A 23,336-nucleotide genomic window follows, 5' to 3' on the forward strand; every position below is an offset into this window, starting at 1 on the left:
GTGTTCCTTGCATGTCCCTGTCAACCAACAGGAATGACCTGAGCCTGGGCCCACCCCTCCCTGTATACGATGGGTGCCATTTTGGATTAACTCCTTTGATGTGTTGCTTAGTGCTGTGAGAGGCTGATCCAGTGCTGTGTATACCTTGCAAGTGGGATTCCATTGTTCCACTTGAGCTTATTGGCACTCATTGTACCTTTTGATTGCTTTGCTGTAAAGGTGCATGCACACGTCCAACTTTACACCTGATTGTCATTTGAACTGGTCGTTTGGACAACTTGAAGTGCAAACAACAAGTCGTTCAAACGTCATGTACACACTGAACAACACAGCGGCTGATGTGCTAATTTACATGTCATTTAACCAACTCAATAATGGACAATGGACTGTATAGAACCTGCTGTCATGATGGTTGAAAACTGTTGTACGAGTTGTGGGTGCCAAGGCCCCAACTGCGGCTTCATGACCACTGCCTGGAATCTGATGCTGCTGTCATATTTTTATTATTGCTGTGGTCTCACCGCCAGGTTTCACAGCCTACTCTGCTGCTACCAATTCCCCCTCCTGTTGCCTTTATAATTTTGTTCAATTATTGCTGTGGTACCACCACCAGGTTCCAAAGCATACTCTACTGCCACCTATTCCTCCAGCTGTTGTCATTATTTTATTTAATTAATGATGGGGGTGTCTGGGTGTGTTAAATTGTATTGTTCGTGGTGGGGGCTTAACTTCGGCTTCACAAACTGCTGCCTGGAACCGCCTGCTGTCATAATTCTGTGTTGTTAATACTGTGGTTCCACTGTCAGGTTTTGCAGCCTACTCTGCTACCACCAATTTCTACTCCTGCTGCTATGTTTTTGTTAATTATTTATTGCTGTGGTCTCACTGCCAGGTTCCACAGCCTACTCTGCCACCACCAAATTCTCCTCCTGTGCTGTTATATTTTTGTTTAATTATTGCTGTGGACCCACTGCCAGGTTCCACAGCCTACTCTGCTGCTGCTTATTCCTCCTGCTGCTGCCATAATTTTATTTAATTAATAATGGGGTGTCCAGGTTGAAAACTGTGTTGTCTGGGTTGTGGCGAGCACCCAACTGGGACTTCACAATGGCTGCCTGGAACCTCCTGTTGTCATAATTTTATGTTTTTATAGCTGTGGTCCCACCATCAGATTCCGCAGCCTACTCTGCTGCCACTTATTCCTCCTGCTGCTACATTTAAACTTTGAGTTAATTTGTACTGTGGTCCCAATGCCAGGTTCCACTGCTTACTCTACTGCCACCTAATCATCCTCCTGCTGCAATTATACTTTTGCTTAAATATTGCTGTGGTCCCACCAACAGATTCCACAGCCTACTCTGCTAACAACAACTCCTGCTGCTGGTGCTTACATAATTTTCTTTAACTATTGCTGTGGTACCACTGCCAGGTTCCACAACCTAGATTACTGCCACCAATTCCTGCTGCTGCTAATGCCATTACTTGCCAAAGAGAAGAATACAAACAAATGACTAGTTGGCGTGGTTTTGAAATGGGTGTGCTCATGCCAAATGATACATGCCAAAGAAAAGAAAGAAAAGAAGGAGAAGAAGAAAAGGTTGTTATTTTCAAGAAACGGGTTCCCTCACACCAACATTACATGCCAAAGAGGAGAAAAAGAAGAGGTCATCATGTTCAAGAAACAGGTGTGCTTGCTCATACCAATATCACATGCCAAAGAGAAGAAGAAAAAGATGTTGCCACGTTAAAGGGAGTCCGAGGAGTGCCCAAATGTAAAAGAATACACTTACCTGGGGCTTCTTCCAGTTCAGGGTAGGTGGTGAGGTCCCGTGGTTTCCTCCTGGCTTGTCTCCTTCAGCCTCCGCCGGCCCCCCGTTTTCGGCGTCACCTGGCGACACCCCGGCCTGGTGTCGGCCGGCTCTTCCTGATTAATGAAGCAATGCGTCATCACGCTGGCCGCTCCACATCATCATGGTGGCCAGCGTGACAGGTCTGCGCATGCGCGGAACACCCGCGCATGCGCAGACCTGTCACGCCGGCCGCCATGACGACACAGAGTGGCCGGAGTGATGACGCATTGCGTCATTAATCAGGAAGAGCCAGCCGACACCAGGCCCGAGTGTCGCCGGGTGACGCCGAAAACGGCGGAGGCTGAAGGAGACAAGCCATTAGGACGCCGCAGGATCTCGCTGAGCTGGAAGAAGCCCCAGGTAAGTGTATTCTTTTACATTTGGGCACTCCTCGGAGTCCCTTTAAAGAAATGGGGGCACTCATGCCAATTTTACATTCCAAAGAGAAGAAAAAAAAAGAATAAGAGGTTGGTGTGTTCAAGAAACGGGTGTGCTCATGTCAATGTTACATGCCAAAGAGAAGAAGAAAAAAAGGAAGAAGAGGTTGTCATGTTCAATAACTGGGTGCCCTCTTACCTACATTACATGCCAAAGAGAAGAAGAAGAAAAAGAAGAGAAAGAAGTCATCATGTTCAAAAAGCACTTCTTATGTTCTAAATGCGTGTGCGCTCCTGCCAACGTTACATGTCAATGAGAAGCAGGTGTGTGCACAAAAACCTATGTAGATGAATATATATATATATATATATATATATATATATATATATATATTATATATATATATATATACTAGCTGATTGCACGGCGTTGCCCGAGAATGTATTTGGCTTCTGTTGGCTCCGCCCACTTTTCTAATCCTAACACACAATGACTCAATGACCTAGTTTGTGAGCTTTGCATTGTTTGGCATCAATAATTTTCATTGAAATGAAACAAATCTGATTGGCTGTGGCTCCACCCTCTTTTCTGATTTTGAACCCCAGTCACCCAATGAACAACTGTACCATGTTTTAAGCTTGTGTCCTTAACAGTGCAAGAATGGCAGCAATTAAATATTCCCCTTGAAAAGCAATAAATTAATTTGGATTGGCTTTTGTAGGCTCCACCCTCTTTTATGAATATTAATCCCAGTCACCCAGTGACCAACTGTGCAAAGTTTGAGAACCCTACCGTTAACAGTGTAAGAATGGCAGCAGTTTACATTTTCCTAGTGAAATGTGTATATGTCTCCACCCACTGATGACCCAGCATTGCCAGGGTATGTATTTGGCTGGTGTTGGCTATGCCCACTTTTTGTAACAGTAACAGACAATTACTTAATTACTCAATGACCACATTTGTGAGCTTTGCAGTCTTTGGCATCAATAATTTGCATTGAAATAAAACAAATCTGATGGGCTGTTTGTGTCTCCACCCCTTTTCAGAATTTAAACCCCAGTCACCCAATAAATAACTGTACCCAGTTTGGGGCTTGTGCAATTAACAGTGCAAACATGGCAGTAATTAAATATTTCCCTTGAAAATCAATAGATGAATTTTGATTGGCTTTTGTAGGCTCCATCCACTTTTATGAATAATAGCTGATGAATCGGCATTGCCCGGGTATGTATTTGGCTGGTGTTAGCTCTGGCCACTTTTTCTAACCCTAGCACACAAATACTCAATGACCAAGTTTGTGAGCTTTGGGGTCATTGTCATAAATAATTTGTATATTCCTATAGAAATTAAACAAATCAGATTGGCTGTTTGTGGCTCTGCCCCTCTCCGGCATTTGATCCCCAGTCACCCAATGACCAACTGTAGCAGGTTTGAGGTATCTGTTATTAACAGAGCAAAAATGGAAGCAATTTAAATATTCCCCTTGAAAATCAACAGGTGAATTTTGATTGGCTATTATAGGCTCCACCCACTTCCCATAATATTAATCTCAGTCACCCAGTGACCATCTGGGTAAAGTTTGAGAACCCTTGCCATTAACAGTGTAAGAATGGCTGCAGTTTATATTTTCCTAGTGAAATTTGTTTTTGGCTCCACCCACTTTTTGTAACCTTGACACACAGTCACTGAATGACCAAGTCTGTGAGCTCTGGGGTCCTTGGCATCAATAATTTGTAATTTACCAGTGAGATGAAACAAATCTGATGGCTGTTTGTAGCTCCACCCCTTTTCTGAATTTGAACCCCAGTGACCCAATGACCAACTGTACCAGGTTTGAGGCTTGTGCCATTAACAGTACAAGAATAGCAGCAATTTAAATTATCCCCTTGAAAATCAACAGGTGAATTTTGATTTTCTTTTTAGGCTCCACCCACTTTTCTGAATATTAATCCCAGTCACCCAGTGACCAAGTTTTAAGATTTTGGGCTTCTGCCATCAAAACTGTGTGAAATGTAGCAGTTTATCCAGTAAAGTAATCTGATTGGCTGTTTGTGGCTCCACCCCTTTAGTGGATATGAACCCCAGTCACTTCATGATCAACTGTAGCTGGTTTGAGGCTTCTGCCATTATTAGTGTAAGAGTGGCAGCTGTTTCAATATTTCCCTTAAAAACCAATAGGTAAATTTTGATTGGCTGTTGTAGGTTCCACCCACTTTCCTGAATATTAATCCCAGTCATCCATTGACCAACTGTGTCACATTTGAGAACCCTGCCAATAACAGAATGGCTGTAATCAATCTAACAAATCTGATTAGCTGTTTGTGGCTCCGCCCCTTTAGTGAATTTGGACCCCAGTCACCTATCAGGTAAGAGGCCTCTGCCATTAACAGTGTAAGAATGGTAGCATTGTAAATATTCCCCTTGAAAATCAATAGGTGAAATTTGATTGGCTGTTGTTGGCGCCACCCACATTTCTGAATATTAAGTCACCCAGGGGCCCACTGTGTCAAGTTTGGGAACCCTGCCATTAACAGTGTAAGAATGGCTGCAGTTTATATTTTCCCCTGGAATAAAATGTAGTTGTTGGCTCTGCCCACTTTTTCTAACCTTAACATACAGTCACTCAATGACCAAATTTATGAGCTTTGGGCTTTTGGTATAAATAATTTGTATATTCCCATTGAAATTAAACAAATCTGATTGGCTGTTTGTGGCTCCGCCCCCTTTCTGAATTTGAACCCCAGTCACCCAGTGACTAACAGTACCAGGTTTGAAGCATCTGCTATTAACAGTGTAAGAATGGCAGAAATATAAATATTCCTTTTGAAAATCAACAGGTGAATTTTAATTGGCTGTTGTAGGCTCCACCCACTCTCTTGAATATTCATCCCATTCACCCAGTGACCAACTGTGCAAAGTTTGAGAACCCTGCCAGTAACAGTGTAAGAATGGCTGCAGTTTATATTGTCCTAGTGAACTTTATTTTTGGCTCCGCCCACTTTTTGTAACCTTGACCCACGGTCACTCAATGACCAAGTTTGTGAGCTTTCAGATTCCTGGCATCAAAAATGTGTGAATGGAAGCAGTTTATCCACCAAGAAAGTCTGATTGGCTGTTTGTGGCCCCGCCCCTTTAGTGAATTTGGACCCCAGTCACCCAATGACCGACTGTAGCAAGTTTGAAGCCTCTGCCATTAACAGTGTAAGAATGGCTGCAGTTTTAATATTACCCTTGAAAATCAATAGGTGACTTTTGATTGGATGTTGTAGGCTCCACCCACTTTCCTGCATATTAATCTCATTCACCCAGTGACCAAGTTTGCCAAGTTTGAAAATCCTGCGATTAACAGTGTAAGAATGGCTGCAGTTTACATTTTTCCATTTAAAATGAATGTCTGAAATTTCATTGGCTGTTTTATGCTCCGCCCACTTTTCCTAGATTTGTAACCTCGGTTACCAAGTGACCAACTGTGCCATGTGTGGGGACTCTAGCTTGATTACTGTGAGAATTGCAACCTTTTCCATTTTTTCCATTGACTTGAATGGGTGGAATCTGATTGGCTGTTTGTGGGACCCGAGACCCACAGAACATATCATCCCAGGTAGTAAGGTATCTGTATACCAAGTTTCGTTCAAATCAGTCAAGGCGTTTTCGCGTGATCGCGGCACATACATACACAAATACATACATACATACATACAGTACATACATACATACATACATACATACGATTTTATATATATATATATATATACACACAGTGGGTTGCAAAAGTATTCAGCCCCCTTGAAGTTTTCCACATTTTGTCATATTACTACCACAAGCATGAATCAATTTTATTGGAATTCCACATGAAAGACCAACACAAAGTGGTGTACACATGAGAAGGGGAACGAAAATCATACATGATTCCAAAAATTTTTTACAAATAAATAACTGCAAAGTGGTGTGTGCATAATTAATCAGCCCCCTTTGATCTGTGTGCAGTCAGTTGCCTATAGACATTGCCTGATGAGTGCTAATGACTAGAGTGCACCTGTGTTTAATCTAATGTCAGTACAAATACAGCTGCTCTGTAAGGGCCTCAGAGGTTGTCTAAGAGAATATTGGGAGCAACAACACTGTGAAGTCCAAAGAACACACAAGACAGGTCCAAGACAGGTCAGGGATCAAGTTATTGAGAAATTTAAAGCAGGCTTAGGCTACAACAAGATTTCCAAAGCCTTGAACATCCCAAGGAGCACTGTTCAAGCGATCATTCAGAAATGGAAGGAGCATGGCACAACTGTAAACTTACCAAGACAAGGCCATCCACCTAAACTCACAGGCCGAACAAGGAGAGCGCTGATCAGAAATGCAGTCAAGAGGCCCATGGTGACTCTGGACGAGCTGCAGCGATATACAGCTCAGGTGGGAGACTCTGTCCATAGGACAACTATTAGTCATGCACTGTATAAAGTTGGCCTTCATGTAGGAGTTGCAAGAAGAAAGGCATTGTTAACAGAAAGCATAAGAAGTCCCGTTTGCAGTTTGCCACAAGCCATGTGGGGGACACAGCAACCATGTGGAAGAAGGTGCTCTGGTCAGATGAGACCAAAATTGAACTTTTTGGCCAAAATGCAAAACGCTATGTGTGGCAGAAAACTAACACTGCACATCACTCTGAACACACCATCCCCACTGTCAAATATGGGTGGCAGCATCATGCTCGGGGGGTGCATCTCTTCAGCAGGGACAGGGAAGCTGGTCAGAGTTGATGGGAAGATGGATGGAGCCAAATACAGGGCAAACTTGGAAGAAAACCTCTTGGAGACTGCAAAAGACTTGAGACTGGGGCGGAGGTTCACCTTCCAGCAGGACAATGACCCCTAAACATAAAGCCAGGGCAACAATGGAATGGTTTAAAACAAAACATATCTATTTGTTAGAATGGCCCAGCCCAGTCAAAGTCCAGATCTAAATCCAGTTGAGAATCTGTGGCAAGATCTGAAAACTGCTGTTCACAAACTCTGTCCATCTAATCTGACTGAGCTGGAGCTGTTTTGCAAAGAATGGGCAAGGATTTCAGTCTCTAGATGTGCAAAGCTGGTAGAGACATACCTTAAAAGACTGGCAGCTGTAATTGCAGCAAAAGGTGGTTCTACAAAGTATTGACTCAGGGGGCCGAATAATTACGCACACCCCACTTTGCAGTTATTTATTTGTAAAAAATGTTTGGAATGATGTATGATTTGCGATCCACTTTTCACATGTACAACCACTTTGTATTGGTCTTTCATGTGGAATTCCAATAAAATTGATGCATGTTTGTGGCAGTAATGTGACAAAATGTGGAACAACTTCAAGGGGGCCGAATACTTTTGCAACCCACTGTATATATATATATATAATATATATATTATATATATATATATATATATATATATATATATATATATATATATATATCTATATATATATATATATATATATATATATATATATCTATATATATATATATATATATATATATATAGTGGGCAGCTAATGCTATATATATATATATATATATATATATATATATATACATATATATATATATATATATATATATATATATATATATATATATATATATAGCATTAGCTGCCCACTACATATAAATGCGTGTGTGTGTATGTATGTACGCAGGTGTGAAAAAAATGCTGGTAACAAAGAATGCTTAAAAAAATGGAAGTGTAAATCATTTATTTTCATATCAACAAAATGCAGTGAATGAACAAAAGAGGAATCTGAATCAAATCAATATTTGGTGTGACCAGCCTTCAAAACAGCATCAATTTTTTTTAGGTACACTTGCACACAGTTTGCAAAGGAACTGGCTGGTATGTTGTTCCAAACATATTGGAGAATTAACCACTGATCTTCTGTGGCTGTAGCCTTCCTCACATCCTTCTGTCTCTTCGTGTAATACCAGACACACTTGATGATGTTGAGATCATCTTTCAGTGGGGGCCATTCCATCACTTCCAGGACCCCTTCTTCTAATTTATGCTGAAGATACTTCTTAATGACTTTGACAGTATGTTTGGGGTCATTGTCTTGATGCAGAATAAATTTGGGGCCAATCATATGCCTCCCTGATGGTGTTGCATGACCTGATAAGTTGAGAATGCAAGTTGTGTAATCTGCCTGTGTATTGGGCTCTGTACATCTATGCAGCTGGTCAATTCGGGTGCAGCCTGCATTTAGCAGCACTGACATTTCCTCCTGTTGTAAAAAATATAAGTCTACTTGTGGCTAGCTGCAGTCATGTATATCGGTTTGCACTCAATTTATCTAGTTTAGGGTTTAGTGCATAGTTTGCATCTGCTTTGTATTCAAGGGGTTTATTTAAGTGTCTGAGGGGTGTTGCACACCTATGTTGGTTTAATTTCAGTTGCAGCTGGATTAGGAGAGCTGCCAATTTTTTGCTGTTCTCTAGGACATGATGGATAAGTATCTGCCTGTATTTCTCAACATTGAGAACACCGTTAATCCTGACCAAATCTCCAACTCCATTTGTAGAAATGCAACCCCAAACATTCAAAGAACTTCCACCATACTTCACTGTTGTCTGCAGACACTCATTGTACCACTCTAGGGATGCTCATTCGGATTCCGCGTAAATGCAATTTCCGAAATTCCAATTGGAAATTGCATTTCCGCATCGGAATGCGGAAATCGGTATTGCAAGTGCGTTAGGCGGACTTCCGCCGGAAATCGTGGAAATTTCCGCCGGAAATCGCTGAAATTCCACCCGACTTTAACATTGATTTTCTAAAAAACTATAAGGTCTTTTTGAAAACTTTTTTTGCATCTTGTTCACAAGATTCAGTTTAATAACCCCTGAAATTTTGGTGTTTCTAGGACTTACTGGGGCTTTGCTATTAACCACTAAAGTCGGCAGATTTTTACTGTAATGTAAAATGCAGAAAATCTGCTTCTGCCTATTTTCTGCATTTACATTACAGGAAAAATCTGCCGACTTTAACGGTTAATAGAAAAGCCGCCGTACGTCCTAGAAACACCAAATTATCAGGGTTTATTAAACAGAATCTTCTGAACAATATGCAAAAAAAAGTTTTCAAAAAGACCTTATAGTTTTTGAGAAAATCGATGTTAAAGTCGGGCGGAATTTCCGCGATTTCCGGCAGAAATTCCTCATTGGAATGCGGAAATTGGTAGCGGAAAGCGGAATCGGTATTTGGCAATGGCGGAATGCGGAATTACCGCGGAATCGGAAATTGGCATTTCCGACCATCCCTATACCACTCTCCAACATTTCAACAAACAAACTGCTTTCTGCCACAGACAAATATCTCAGATTTTGACTCATAAGTCCAGAGCACATGCTGCCATTTTTCTGCACCTCGGTTCCCATGTTTTTGTGCATACTTGAGTCTCTTGGCCTTGTTTCCACATCTGAGGTATGGCTTTTTGGCTGCAACTCTTTCATGGAGACCACTTCTGGCCAGACTTCTCCAAACAGTAGATGGCTGTACCAGAGTCCAACTGGTTTCTGACATTTCAGAGCTGATGGCACTGCTGGACACCTTCCTATTTTGAAGTGTCTTGATGTGTCTTTCATCTGCTGCATTAAATTCCCTTCGCTGACCACTGTGTCTACGATCTTCAATGTTGCCTGTTCCCTTGTGCTTCCACAAAAGTGCTTGAACAGAGCATCTTGAAACCACAGTCTGCTTTGAAATCTTTCTCTGGTAGAGACCTTGCTGATAGTGATGATCGTAATCAGCTAATTACATTACATTTTGTGTACATTTTCGCAATTACGCTTATACGTAATTAGGATTTGTAAATTCAATTGATTTCATATAGTCATTCGTAATGTCAGGTAATATTTCATGTAATTTTCACGTAATTTTATACTGACTTTGGCAGTGAATACCAAACAGTGATGCTCATCTAGATCCCGGATATCCGAGTAACCCGGATATCCGAGCATTTTTTACGCTATCCGGGTCAGACTCCGGATCCCGGATAGCTATAGATATCCGGATAGCTATCTGCAGATAGTTTGACGCATGACCCGGATATCTGCGGATATCCGCGGATATCCGGATCCGAAATACTGTAACTAAGGTGATGATGTCCTGGAGCCAATCAGAGGGCTCCCAGCAGACGCCCCAGCAACCAATCACAGAGGGGAATCCTGGCCAGCCCCACCTGACCTCATTGAGCCAATCAGAGGTCTCCTAGCCTAAGCCCTGGCACCCAATCATAGAAAGGAACACTGGCCAGCCCCCCTTGTATAATAAGGAGGGCTGCCATGATGAGACAGATCGTCCTGGCTTGCTGAATGCTTCCTACGAGACATGCTGCAGTGCTGGTGGCCTAGCAAGGGCTGCCTGTACACAGTTATAAACCTAAAGCTGTTCATTGATTAACCCCTTCACTACTCTATAGTAATCGTTAATTAGCTTGACTGATGTCTCATAGTGTGACAGTTAGAGTGTGTGCTGTACAGCTGCAGTGCTGCTGCTGGGCCAAGGGCTTTACACAGTGATAAGCTCAGTGATTAACCCCTTCACTATCACTCCACTATTGTTAATTCATTAATGTGTTAGTGTGCACCAGTTAGTGTCTTCTCCTCTGCTGTCTGTCACTCTGCACTTGTCACGTGACACTTGGCAAGTGCCACGTACCACGTCCGTCATGCTCCTGGCTGGCACACGTTACACCTGCTGCTGCTGCATTGCCCTGCTCCTGCTGCCTGTGCAGCTCCCACCGCCAGGACAGGGTGCCACAGGCCACTGATACCACCTATATTTAACCCAAAACAAAATTGCAGCATCAATTTTTGGAGGTGTCTTGACTGAAAACTGTCATGTCCCAGTTGTGCGGTTGGACTTTGGACACAATGTGGGCTGCACGACCGCTGTCTGGAATCTAGGCCTAATGTTAATTGACAGTCATTTTTTTTGGGGGGGGGGGGATTCGAAGTCCCCACATCATCAATTAGTGTTTCCCTTTGCAAAATAATGATGATACATGCCTCATTTACCCTCAAAACCCCTTTTAAAGCTATTTAAAGGGCACTTCCGGTTTTTCTATCCAGATATCCGAATAGGCCAGATATCCGCGGATAATGCGACCGGATATCCGCGTTCACGCGGATATCTAAAAGGCCGGATTCGGATATCCGAGCCGGATCCGGATATCTAGGTATCCGGATTGGGGTCAATTCGCATTTTAAAAAGTACTATCCGAGCATCACTAATACCAAAGCCCCCATACATGCCATTTACACTAAAATTGCTACATATGTTAAGGAGAAGAGTGGGTATAAGTCAGACTTTTCTAAAAAGAGTAATTTTTGAGAAAACTGATTTTAAAAATGCATAGAAAAAAAATGTTTTTTTTTAACAATGACAATTTGAAGAAAAAATTTCTTTGCATCTGTAAAATCTATTTTCTCAAAAACTACAAAGTATTTTTGAAAAATTTCTTTTTTTCACTTGCACTCACTATTTGACTTAACATATGTAGCAATTTTGGTAGCAATAACATGTATGACGCCTTGCTAGTAACCTCCAAAATTAGAACAAAATTACACAAAATTTTGCAAAAATTATGCGAACATTTAAACTAACTTATAAAATATTACTATTACATACAAAATTAATTATAATTCTCTCTGAAATTTTGCATTACAATTACAATGCATAATTGCAAATGTTAATGCGAAATTTCGCATATGCGAAATGTTGGCCAATCACTGCTTGCTGATGCAGTATAATTTTCTTACGTCTTTTTGCTGTGCTCAATCTTGCCATGACATGGAACTGTCTGCCACAACCTCACCTTGATAGCAGAGTTTGGCTGTTCCTGCCCCACTTTTATGCCTCCTCTTTGGTATAATCGGTTTGTCATACACCTAACTGGTGATGGTCAAGTAGTTGCAAATAACTTTGAGTTGATGCAAATTTTTGCACATTTTTATGCAACTGTGTGCAGCTTGAAAATGAACCAAACTAATTTTTACCCCAACAGGATGTGATTGGTCCATTATCAAACTGCATACATTTGCATACAAGTTTGCATATATTTGCATCAACTCGAAGTTATTTGAATCTACTTGACTATCACTACACCTAACTATAATACTACAAAACCATACAAACATACAGTCAACCTACAGTATGCGTGGCATTGATGATCACTAGCACCTGTTTGGTATAATTGGTTTGTCATACACCTAATTATAATACTCCAAAACCCTCATTGTGCAAGTGTACCTATAAATGTTGATGTTGGTTTGAAGGCAAAAGGTAGTAACAGCAAATATTAACTTGATTCAGAATTTACTTTTGTTCACTCACTTTGCATTTTGTGAATTAATAACAATAAACAAAATTTGATGAGCTGTGTACTGCTCCACTTTCCTGTTTGTATATGTCCCACCCACTGATATGTCCAAATGTGGCAGGAGGTTTCAATTAACCTTGAGCCAAACTTGGGAATACAGCTGGGAGGTTAAGCTAAAAACACATGCTAGATGATATCTGGCCAATGTGGCCATTCAGGATCATCTCAGAATCTACTGTGTGCAAAGGTGTTCCAGCAACACTGGATATTTAATGGCAGGGATACTCCACCAACACCCGATCTCATTGTTCCCCTCCTCACTCCACCTGCTAGAACTCACTGAGTCAAGCTCACCCCATCTTCCTTCCTCCCCCCTTCATAGCAGAAAGAGTGTTGCTAGTCTGCACTTGTACAGCACTTAGCCCTGAGCTGTCGACCTAGAGATTGCGTCCAGATTCAAGCACCATGTTTACTTTTGCATTTAATAAATACTAATTTATTTTAATTAGGTTTATAAAGCTTTGTAGAAAAAAAATTGCAAGCTTTGCAATGTTGTGACACTTTTTTTATATGTTACAGGGAAGAGGAACTAATATGATGGAAGATGTAAATAAGCAGAGATTCAACTAAAGCCTGGTTAATGGACAGAGATAATGATTTTAGAGAATTGTCCTAAAGAAAACGTTCCCATCAATGGAATGGAAAAAAATATTTTTTCAAAACTTTCTCGACATTAAAAATACAACTATCAATTTGAAAATGATCTGAAGGCATTATAAGAGAGATGTTCCGATGCTGTGATGTGTCTTCAAATATTTTGCTGCATAGAACCAATCAGCCCAACAAGCACAAGCTGAAAGGCTATAGATGTTTGGCAGCAGATCTTTGTCTAAGAGAGCAGACAGCGCCCCACACCAGTGATTAATGTAAAAAGAATATTGTTATGTTTGTTCATTTTCATGAAAATTACAGTATGTTAAATTAGATTTTTGAGCGAAAATGCCAAAGAAAATAAGTCTTGTTACTCTTCATTTTCATGCTTTTTGTGAATTTTCAGGATAAAAATATTTTTTTCCCATTTTCACAGTAAAAATTGCAGTGGTAAAAAAAATTGTTTTTCCACATTGTTGTGCTTTTTGTGGTAAAATATAATTTTTTTTTTGTATTTTTGTTAAAAAAACAAAATTGCAAAAATACAGGCTATATTTGCAAAATTTTTCTCAACAACCAAAATAGCATTTTCATGCTAGCGACACTGCCCCACACTCTCTGTAGTGCAAGTCATTGTTCCCTTCTACTCAGAACTACTCTTATCTGTTTCACAAATATAGTTAACAAGGCAGCAATTCCATCTTCAGCCATAACTATCACACAGCAAGGCTACATGTAAAAAAATTTCATTTCTATTTTCACAACCCATAAAAGAGGAATGTTTATTTTTAGGTAACTAACATGTGACATAAAATTCTACATTTTCCTTTTTTTTCTTTACTTGGTAATACCCTGAATGTTACAATGTTGCTTTTTGCTGCAATGCATGAAAACGCTCTTTAAAAGTTAATTGCAAACTACCACTTAAGCATAGGTTAAAAAAATGTAGAACACACAATGGGCTTGATTCTCTTAACAGCGGTAACTGTTAGCATGGGCGTGCTAAGCAGTTACCACGCAAAGTTCCGCTCACGGACTTTTGTGCGCGCAAAGTCCCACAATCGTGCGATCACGGAGATTTGCGTGCGATAATGCAATATGTGCGCACATCCTTGAGCTGAGCGGCACTTTGCGTGGAAACTGCTTAGCATGCCCGTGCTAATCGCTACCGCTGTTTAGAGAATCAAGCCCAATGGGGTTGATACACTAACCACTGGTAATATTACTGTAACTACCACCGGCAGAATGCCACAATTAGTGCAATCTGCAGTATAAGAGTAATGCGATTGTTACTACGGTAATGTGTGTTACCTTAGTAACGTCCACATTACTCATATACAGCGGGTCGGGCTTATTGCATAACATGTCGTACACTGCTGTTGGTAGGCACAGTACTATTGTGGTGCGATGTCTATACATGGTAATTTTACTGGCGGTTAGTAAATCAGGGCCCATTGACCTTATCTATTAAACTTTTCTCCAGAGTTTTCTCTCCATAGCCCTTATAATTAACTTTTCTCCAACTTGATAAGTTATTCTCCTTTCTATAAATTGTGTGTGTACTGCTCATGCTAACTTTTAATTACATATTTCAAAATAAATTACCCTGTATCCAATAAAACCTACTGAACTCTGCTTCCTCTGAACTGCTATTGTACTATAAAATATTGTGTTTGCAGAAACATATATTCTGTCAGGAGCACAGTAGTGAGTGTTGCAGACATTGCTTTAAACATTACACTGCTGATCTGGTGTGTGCCCTGTGCTTCCACTTAAAAACACTTTTTTTTTTAACGTATCCCTTTACCAAAAGTACTCTATCCCCTTCGGGTACTTCCAATTCATGTTCTCCTGTGGGTCCTTGATAACTTGATAAAGAGAAAAGTTTGAAATGTGTATAAGGTTTCAACCAGGGGCGTAGCAATAGGGGGTGCAGAGGTTGCGACCGCATCAGGGCCCTTGGGCCAGAGGGGCCCCGAAGGGCCCTCCCTCAAATGCAGTATACGCTTTCTATTGGTCCTGTGCTGGTAATAATCACTTCTATAGATACTTTGAATATTGGTAATCATTAACAAGCTGTTCCCCATCCCCTTCTTGCACCTCTAACACTGTAGTTGCCATTGGCAGGTTTTGGTGCAACGTATCAATTGTTATGTATAGAGTGCTTGGGGGGCCCCAATGTAAAACATGCATCGGGGCCCACAGCTCCTTAGCTACGCCACTGGTTTCAACAAACTTAGATTTGCCAAATCAATATTGTATCAACATCACTCAGATGGAGGTCTAGGACTTACCAACATAAAGATTACAATTGTGCAGCTTGGATCAAAGAGGCAGAAGTACAGTATGTAATGAATAAAGCCACCTGCCAGTCTGATTGGAAATAGAATGTTCAGATAATCTTCCTATTTTGTCATCAACTATCTAATTCGGTTGCATCCAACCCAGTGGAATGGGTTTACTAATCTAATAGTTAGGGATTATTTAATGGTTTAGGTTTAGGATATTTAGGGTTTAGGATAGCTGTAAACTCCCAAGTCAGTTAATATCTCCACATAGTTAGCCTTCTCCCACTACAGAAGTGATATCCCTGATCTGTTTGTAAATAAATGAAAAGCTGAGCCCTAAAACACCTAGTTACATTCAGAAATGAGAAGCAGATTTACCACGTCACTTAGTAGATGAGCTTAGCAAGCCTTCACTAATCACTATATGTTCCCTGGATCCCTGATAATAGTAAAAATCTACAGTAACTTTAACACTGGTAATGTGCTTGTACTTGATCCCACAGAGGCTAGAAAAGTCTGCTGGTGCACAGGCTGCCGGATTGAAAACAAGGACACACGCAATTACAAATGCTCAGTTCTGCTTACACACACACATGAAGTATTTACTGCATGAAAACAAGTGAATAAAGTATTCTCCATCTCCGTTGCAGTAATAAAAAAACAAGGTAGGCCAACTACTTTTTTTTGAGAAATTAAGAGCAAAGATAACTAAAACGGTCCACCATTCGGAAAATGGTGCGTACTACTTCCATTTATTTATAGTTGTGTGCATTCCCATTTTCATCCTCACAGGGGGACCTCTCCTATGTGTCCAGGTGCATGCCATATGCAATAACATGCACCAGGTTACAGGAAAGAGGAACCATGGGATAAAAACAGGAGTGAACAGGGTCGTAGACATATGGAGGAGTGCGTGCCTGCAGTGGCCCTTCGGACCAAAATAAAGTTGGGGTGAGATCTGGGGTCCATGTCAGGGGGTCATGTGAATTTGGCAACCCCTAATGCCGCTTAGGGGGGATTCTGTCAGCGGGGCCCAAAGGTTAATTCTACTTGGGGGCCCAATTGTACCTAGAAGCAACACTGTTAGGCTCACACAGTGTAAAACTTTACACTTTACAATTACTGCATGACAAAAAGTTGTATTTAATTAAGCATACCAAACGAAAAAAAAGCATCACAGGTGGAGTACTTGATCTTGTGTAACTGAAAGTATACCCACCACATACTCTCATAACTACCACCTCTATACACCTCTCTCCCTATAATTATTTCTGACTAGATTTCGTACTTGATCCTACACTGAGATCTTTATTTTTATCCATTCCCTAGTGTAAATACTACATAAGCACAATGTCTCCACATTCTGAAAGTCTTTTTGATTCCATTTTAAAAGGTTGGGCAATTAAAATATGTTCCCTGCAGTAAGTCGGCTGCAGTCATTGTGTATTAGATTTTATTGTACTTGATGGGTTCGGGTCCTTCATTACATTGGACAATTGTCATTATACAAAATAACCTGTTATGTTAATGTTAGTCTTATTTGGTTTCTTCCTCGAATTGTAACTATTCATTGTAAACATTGTTATCATTATACAATGGATTAAAACAAATGATGGAAATGAAAAAAAAAATGGTTGAAAATATCTGTGGGCATGGTCAAGTCAATTTGAGGGTACACTTCTAAACATGTAAGGAAATTCACAATTGTTTTAAAGTTGTATGCAAATTAAAAATATATTTTTGCTCCAAAACATTAAACACAGCAGAGACAAAACAACAACAACAACAAAAACAAACAGAAAACATGGAAAGCCTGATATTATATCACTGAAAGGCATAATTACACTTCACTAAATCTAATTGATAAGATCACAGATTGTAGGATAATTTATCAAATTGTTTTGTAATTAAACAATTGCTGTGCACACAAAGGTTGTTGTTGTTATTCAAAAGCTCTTCCCATTCATTCGGTAATAACTTTATCACTTATTATCACCCTGAAATGATCTATACATTATTTTTTTGCGGGAAAAACTAGGCTTTCTTTGGGCAGTACTTTATGCTAAGAGTTATATTATTTTATATGCATTTGACAGGGAAGAAGAAGAAAAAAATGAAAAAAATCACAATTTCTCAGCTTTCAGCCATTGTAGTTTAAAAATAAAATGTGCTATTGTAGATAAAACAGACACCTTTTGTTTGCCCATTTGTCCCAGTAATTACAATGTTTAAATTGTGTCCCTAGTACAAAGTATGGCAATAATATTTTATTTTGGGTTAGGGGCGAAGGAGTTTCAAAAATAATGAAAATGTATTTAATTTTTCTATGGTAAGTGAATAATGGTGTATTTGAAAGTAGTTTTACTTTTTGGCCACAAGATGGTGCTATACGTACTCAGTTTTCTAAAAATAGAAAACAGAACTAAATATTTAGATGTGTTTATAGGTGATTATAAACAAGGACGTAGAAAAGCGTGGCAGAAGTTGCTAAGTGGTTAATATTATTATTATTATTTATTTATTTTAATCAAGCACTACAACATTAAATGACACTGTATAGAGAACAAACAGTCCTGGGGTACAAAATAGTACAGATAATGGTATACATAAAATATCCACATGGGATAGAAACTTTAAAGCGACTTTTAAAACAGCTTTTTACCTTATATTCTACATGGGCATGTTTGCCCCTGCTAAAACGCCGCTATCCCACGGCAGAACAAGGGGTCTTTACCCCCCAAATCCCCCCCTGCAAAATCCACGACCAACTTGGTTGTGGATTTTGCTGCTCATGGAGGCAGTGCTATGAGCTGGAGCTCTGCCTCCATGCGCGTCTATCAGCGGCGGATCTCCGCCTCTCCCCCACCCCTCTCAGTGAAGGAAGACTGAGAGGGGCTGTAAAGGATAGCGGAGATACCGCCGCATGACCAAGTGGCATGGCGGCTGTCTCCGTGTATCAGCCGGCGGCCTCTGCCGCGCAGCTACATGCTGCTGCTTTGCCTGGTCCTTCTAGTGCACATAGATTGAGAGCTACGCGTGCGCGTGCCAGCCGACAGGACCGAGCCGGTCAGCTGACTCCAGTAGTGCTCCGGATTGGCTGAGTGACTGGGGCGGCACTGTGGAGCGCTCTGAGTATATATAGGACCTGTCTGTCAGTTGCTGGTTGTCTGCTGTTGCAAATGCTAACGTGTGAGCGCTCAGACCCTAGTCAGATCCTACAGTGTGCTAGAACCAGCTGGAGCTGGGGATCCACACTTAGCCAGTTTCCGTTGATAGTACTAATTGCATTGTGTTATCTGTGTACTATACCTTAGTCTAGATCCCAGGTGTTGAAAACCAAGGACTTCACACTTAGACTAGGATATTGCTACATTGCTATTGTTTATCTGTTATGACCTTCTACTTCCCTGACTACTCTCCTGTTTGCTGATTCGGTACTTCTGCCTATCTGATTACTGTTGCCGACACTGCCTGTACCTTAACACTGAATCAGCCTTCCGTCTTTGTACTTTATCTGTCCGTACGTTGCTGACCCTGCTTGTCTGACTTTCCTGTACCTACTCCCTAGGTGATCAATCTTTGCAGCACTGTCTGTAACACTTGCTCCTCAAGTGTCTGCTAGCTGCAGTAGAGTCTTAATCACCTGCTCCTCGGGTGATTATCCTTGCAGCTCAGTCAGTGGTCCCTGCTCCTCAGGTGTCCACTGGCTGCAGTACAGCCTGAATCCCCTGCTCCTCAGGGGATCCTTGGCTGTAGTATAGTCTTAATCACCTGCTCCCCAGGTGATAATCCTTGCAGTACAGTCAGTGGTTCCTGCTCCTCTGGTGTCCACTGGCTGCAGTGCAGTCTGAATTCCCTGCCCCTCAGGGGATTCTTGGCTGCAGTATTGTCTGAATCTCCCGCTCCTCGGGAGATCTCCTCTCCTCATTACTGTCGCACCAAAACACAATTCCACATTGGTTGTCCTGTGTCTAGCTATACTAGTATTATTGGTGATTCTGCAGATCACCACATAATCAGGTATAGCATCTGTATTATTGGTGAATGGTGATACTGCAGGTCACCAATAATCAGAAAAATCCGTGTTGCTGACACCAATCGTTACAGGGTCGGGGAAGAGGCGGCGATCAGCGCTGACAGACGCGCTGAGAGGCAGGGCTGCTGCCATTAGCCCTACCTCAACAGGAAGCAATCCCCGGGGAGCACATAGGGGATTTGGGGGGTAAAGACCACTCGTTCTGCCGCGGGATAGCGGCGTTTTAGCAGGGGCAAACATGCCCATGTAGAATATAAGGTAAAAAGCTGTTTTTAAAGTCGCTTCAGACTTTCCTTAAAGCATGTTTGTCAAATGTATAATTTTTTTTTATAAAGTTATTATATTTATTTATAAAAACAACACAAATACAAAATTATTTTTTTGAAAACAACAAATTACATGTTATTTATTTAATTTTTTTTAAAGAAAATTACAAAATAACAGCACAGTAGCAATAAAATGCAGACTACCTGACACACCACCAGGTATCCTTGGATCACGTGCCTGTGTTCACACTGCTACTCTTCAGGTTTTTAAAAAAAAAATATTCATAAATTCAGCACAAATTCAAAGTTATTTTTTTACAAAACAACACATTTCAATGTTATTTAAAATTGAAAACTATTTTTTAATTAACAAACAAAATTGCAGCAGGCCTGCCATCCTAGGTGGTGGTTTCACCAATTCCAATGCAGAGCCACGCTGTGGAGGCTTGTCAGTTGCCATTGGTGTTCAGCAGGTGGCAGGCTGGCAGCAGACATGCCTGCCATCCGTGGTGGTGGTGTCACCAACTCCACTGCAGAGCCACGCAGTGGAGGCTTGCCACAGAGGTCAGCAGGTTACCCAATGTGCAGTATAGGGTAATATACATGCCCTGACCATGCTTTGCAGGCCAGGTTTTAGTGAATAGATGGACCCTTGCCCCCACACTGTGTGCCAGATATTCAGTGACTTGGCTCTGCACACGATGGCGCAGGATTACACATACACATTTAAGTTGAGAACAAAAATTATGAAAAAATGTAATCGTTATTTAGAAAAAAATGCTATTAGTGCACAGGGATGTATGATGTGCAATAGGCCCTGGGGAGTTGATGGTGATTTACCTGCCCTGACCGTGCTGCTTTTAAATGTCCATAATGGTAATGTAAGGGTTATGACCCGCCACTTCACACGCATCACACAGACCGAACTCTGACAGACCAAACTCGGCATTTAATGCACCACAAAGACTTGTTAATAGTTGAGACTCTCAGGACTTAAATGTTTGTCCTCTCGGTCGCAATCTTTGTGTAGCAGTTGCCGCGGTAATGTGTGCACGGAGAGAAAGCAGGCCATGGCGGTTTTTCTGCCCCTATGGTCGGGCTGAGGTAGCTCAATTACAGTAAATTGACCCAGAAAACAGTGGTTCTGCAGTGTGTGCCCAGTGTTGCTCTAGTAGGCTTTATTGAATGATCACCTGAGGTGACCAAAGGTTTTGCCAAAGGTTATCGAGCTGATCGATCAAATTTGGTATGTCCACAATGAAGCAACGGCCTTATTCTCTTGGGTGTGCCCTCTAAACACTCATATAGGTCCTTTCTTCATTGTAATGAATGATTCAATCTGACATGTCCGATTCATGATTCGATTCAAATTGAATCGAATCATGAATCGGACATGTCAGATTGAATCAAATAAAATCAATGAATCAAATCGAATTGAATCGAATCAGACAAAGAATCATATGGTGTAGATGGGACTGATTCTCCCACCTGCTTATGACTCTTTTTACAAACCAGTCTCTGCTCCGGGGTCTGGTTGCCTAGCAACAATGTAAACACATCTTGAGCAGCTCAGCAGAGCTCAGCTATTAGGCCTCTTGCACACTGCACGCAATTCTGATTCAGATTCCGCTTTTTAATCAGTTTTTACATCCGATTCAGATTCAGATTTGCAGTGTGCAGGGAGCAAACTGCAAATCAGAATCTGAATCGGATGTAAAAACTGATTAAAAAGCGGAATCTGAATCGGAATCGCTTGCAGTGTGCAAGAGGCCTTAGGGTTATAACGGTGATTCCTGCTAGAAGTAGGTTATACCAATGAAAACTATGTAGGCAGCAGTTATGGTAGTAAAAGAAAGTAAAAAAAAAACCACCCCTAACAAATGGATTAGCCTCCCAGTCCTTCATAGGTCACTGTTTACAATACATGTTGTATTGATGAAACCAATCATTCTTTAAAAAAAACATTTTACACTATTTTAGAAGGATGTTTAATAGTTTATGCATAAACCACTTTTTATTTTTTTCCTCATTTGCGAAAGAACCCCTTTAAGGGAAGTGTGTCAACTGCTCTGTGCCAAAGGGTGAAAGTAGGCTGACATATCCACTGTTGTTTGTATCCATGGCAACCAGATGGTCCAAGAACCCAGCCTAGTCTCAAAGAACCTCCAGCTACAATAGGGTAACCAAAGTGGGAGTAAAAGGGCACATTTTCTGTAAACAACATGATAATACCATGTGCCACAACTATGGTTCTCAATAAACCTGACCCCCTACACCCTGTATCAGCCCAGCTGCACTGGGATTTAGGACACAGGAATAGAACAATAACAAAAATAAATGAAGAAAATCAAATTATAAGTAAATAATAAATACATTTTATCATAAATCAACAAATGATAAACCAGGGTGTGGTGGCAATTTCTATGTTTTGGCGGAATATGTCATTTAAATAATTGTAATTAACAATAACAACAAAAAACAATTCTATAGCGTTTTTCTCCCATGGGACTCAAAGCGCTTAGACTCTCAGATTTAGCAAATGGTAGTAGGATGAAGAATTTCTGCAAATAGCAAACTGAACAGGTGAGTTTTCAGTCCGGATTTAAACACGTCCAGAGATGGAGCTGTCCTAATCTGCTGAGGGAAGGAGTTCCATAACGTAGGAGCAGCATGACAGAAGGCTCTGGGACCAAAAGTTTCCAAGTGGACTCTGGGTATGACTAGATTATTAGAACCTGTGGCTCTGAGATTACAGGGATTGCTACACAGCTGCAACATTTCTTTCATGTATCCAGGGCACGGATTATGTAGTGATTTAAATGCCAGTAGGCTGATCTTGATGAATTGAACTCACGCTTGGATGACACATACCATTCAGGTGAAACATCTACTGGAATTAGCTTCGCTATTAGACTATGTCATAATCATCTCTCTTGCATCTTTGTGTGCACACTCAGCACAAGAGAAACACATTTGTGTAGATTATATCAGTATAGGACACAGTGGCGGACACAGCCAGCAGTGGGCCCCTGTGCAAAATATCAATTGTGGGACCCCCTGACCTGCGTTGCAAAAAATGGGCGCGGCTATAACCTGCGGCGCGCAAAGCGCGCCACGTCAAAAAACGGGTGTGGATAGAACCTGCAGCGCGTAGCGCCGCGGGAAAAAATGGGCGTGGCAATGACCGGATAAGGGCGGAGCTAACTGTAATTTAAAGTGATCCCGGGGTGAGAGTGATATGGAGGCTGCCATATTTATTTCCTTTTAAACAATACTAGTTGCCTGGCGGCCCTGCTGATCTATTTGGCTGCAGTAATAAACACCAGCAACAAGCATGCAGCTTAATCTTCTCAGTTCTGACAATATTGTCAGAAACCCCTGACCTGCTGCATGCTTGTTCAGGGTCTATGGTTGAAAGAATAAGAGGCAGAGGACCAGAACGGCAACCAGGCAACTGGTATTGCTTAAAAGGAGAGAAATATGGCAGCCTCAATATTATTCTCACCTCAGGTTCCCTTGA

The 23,336-nt window shown here is 41.1% G+C and overlaps 1 protein-coding gene across 1 annotated transcript in view; it reads left to right on the forward strand.

Annotated features, from left to right (window-relative positions):
- Window positions 1-13,401, forward strand: part of LOC137525520 (uncharacterized) — a 177,603-nt gene extending 164,202 nt beyond the window's left edge. Inside the window, exon 16 of the mRNA XM_068246642.1 lies at window positions 13,155-13,401. The gene's annotated coding sequence lies outside the window, so the exon portion shown is untranslated. The remainder of the gene's footprint in view (window positions 1-13,154) is intronic.
- The last annotated feature ends 9,935 nt before the right edge of the window (window positions 13,402-23,336 follow it).

The sequence above is a fragment of the Hyperolius riggenbachi genome, chromosome 7, assembly GCF_040937935.1.
Source record: "Hyperolius riggenbachi isolate aHypRig1 chromosome 7, aHypRig1.pri, whole genome shotgun sequence".
NCBI lineage: Eukaryota > Metazoa > Chordata > Amphibia > Anura > Hyperoliidae > Hyperolius > Hyperolius riggenbachi.